This window comes from Odontesthes bonariensis, chromosome 23, assembly GCF_027942865.1.
Source record: "Odontesthes bonariensis isolate fOdoBon6 chromosome 23, fOdoBon6.hap1, whole genome shotgun sequence".
Lineage (NCBI taxonomy): Eukaryota > Metazoa > Chordata > Actinopteri > Atheriniformes > Atherinopsidae > Odontesthes > Odontesthes bonariensis.
In genome coordinates, this window is record NC_134528.1 from 4,582,877 (window position 1) to 4,585,061 (window position 2,185).

The 2,185-nt window shown below is 42.3% G+C and overlaps 1 long non-coding RNA gene across 1 annotated transcript; it reads left to right on the forward strand.

Moving 5' to 3' along the window:
* The first annotated feature begins 483 nt into the window (after window positions 1–483).
* On the forward strand, window positions 484–1,832 carry LOC142373605 (uncharacterized). Its single transcript, XR_012768532.1, has 4 exons — window positions 484–666; window positions 916–1,175; window positions 1,483–1,599; window positions 1,695–1,832. It is a non-coding gene; the product is annotated as an uncharacterized LOC142373605 (long non-coding RNA).
* The last annotated feature ends 353 nt before the right edge of the window (window positions 1,833–2,185 follow it).

Consider the following 2,185-nt stretch of genomic DNA (forward strand, 5'->3'; position numbering starts at 1 on the left):
CAAAGATAAAAGGAAGATTTAGGATTAATAACTTTGACCGAAATGCTTTTCACACTGATCACAAACAGCATTTCCTCCTCAATCTGAGTACATTTCATCTTAAAGAGCCAAAGCAGCCTCGGCGCACAAGTGACATCCACAGAGCTCTTAACATGTCTTTCAACACCATGAATTGGCTGACAAAACTTTCAGTGACTTCCAACATTTCCAGCTGTACGTGCAACTTTCCCGATGCTCCAGATGTTTGGGACAGCTGGTGTTTAAAGCTCTCGGCGTGCACGTTGCTTTGGTGTGTGCTCCACAGTTTGGACTTTAACTTGATGAAAGATGAAAAGTTGTTTGGACTGTTTTCCTCCCACCTGTCGGCGATCATCACAATCTTTTTGTGTCTGCTTTTATGTCGTGGTTCCACTGGTTTGTTGTGGTCATTCAGCCTTTCTGTGTCCTGCAGGTTCAGGTGTCCTGGTCCATGTACGTTCCAGTGTGCTCTGACTGGACTGGTGTTTGTTGTGACTCAGAAGACAGAGCTGCTGTACAGGACTGTCCAGTGGCCCAACAGTCTCCTAGAGTCAGCTGGCAAAACCCCCGCAGGGCTGCTGTTCAACAACACGTGTTCTGAGGGTGCAGTCCGTCAGCTCCACCTCCCACACTGTGAAACAAAAAATGGTGAGTACTGTCCTATCCTCAATGCTTCATAAAGTTGCAAAGATTTGTTTAAAAGTTTGTCATTCATTCACTAAAGTGCCAGAAAACATGGCATTGTAAAGGAGTTGAAGCATAGCATTAAATCCACATGAGACCAATAAATGATTAGAAAACAGAAAAGAAAAATTTTGTAGGCAAAGGATAGAGGTAGGCTTGTTGATAGCACAAAAATAGAAAGGACAGAAGTTTAACAGCTCTGTGTTTTCACAGCCTTGCGCTCCGATGGCCTGTTGACTGTTGCACACATCAGTGATTCTGATGGAATGACCATCCTGAAGCCGCTGAAGGTTACAGACACTCATGTAGTTGTGAACATCCCCCACCTATCCTCCCTTGGCCTCCTCTGGGATGCTCTCTGCAGATTTCTGTGGCCAATAAAAGGCCAAATCCTGCTGTTCCTCAGAACTCCAGTTAGAGAGCCTCGAACACTGGATGTGTTGTTGCTGCAGGGGAACATCCCTCTGTCAGAGGTAAAGCTGAAAGATGTGTATTACACCTGACCAAACCGGAATGCCTCTGCTCAGTCACTCTTTCATTATGTTGTCAGCTCTGAACTGAAATCCTGTTTATAGCTCCAAACTGTTAGATGGTTTGATTCTCATTGCTAATTCTTTTTTATACATTGTTAATATCAGAGTGCTGCTGTTGTGTATTTTTAATAACTAATTAGTATTATTCATCCCAGGTCTCTGTTCAGTTTCTTAAGCTTTTTTCAGAGAATAAATATTTCTGCCCTCATAATTGCTTCTGTAACATCAAAATGTCCTGCTGCTGAAGGTTGCTGCTCAGCATGTCAATTCTGAGCAAATCCAGATCGCCGCTGACTGTCTTCTCACCCATGGTCAAAGTTACAGTGTCCACTGTGAACCCGAAGCCTTGATAATACAGCCTGAGGTGAGCCAAGTCACAGCACACAACTGTGTTCATGGTAGAGTCACAGTTTAGAAGCAATAATGACAAAATAATGACGTGTTTCTGTTTGTTTTCAGAATGTATATTTCTACACAAAGACGGGACCAAATTACCATCCGACATTTGAGGTTTTCCTGACTGAGATGCCAAAGAAAGTGACTTTGATGGTCCAAGATAAAAACGGGATGGAAGTTTGGAAACGTATTTTTTTTCCAACAGGTAAAAAGCTTCACTCTCATGCTGATGCAGGGATATTTTGAAAGGATTAAATCCCATTTAGTTCCATTTTACAGTCAGAGTCCAATCAATGTGTTTCAGTTTGAAAATGTGTTTATTTGCCCCCTTTCTCCCTGTGAAGCTGCCTGAGACTGTATCACCTCGTTTTTTTAATCACATCACCGCAACTGCAAAGCTGAATGTGAGGAGGTTAAAACCTAACAAAGAGATAAAGATGACCCAATTAAACAGTTCTTTGAACTACTTTTGCCCACAGTTTCTGTGGTTCCTACACAATAAAGGAGATGTGCCTCAAATGTAAGACTGATGGAATCTTATGGAATAAGACTTA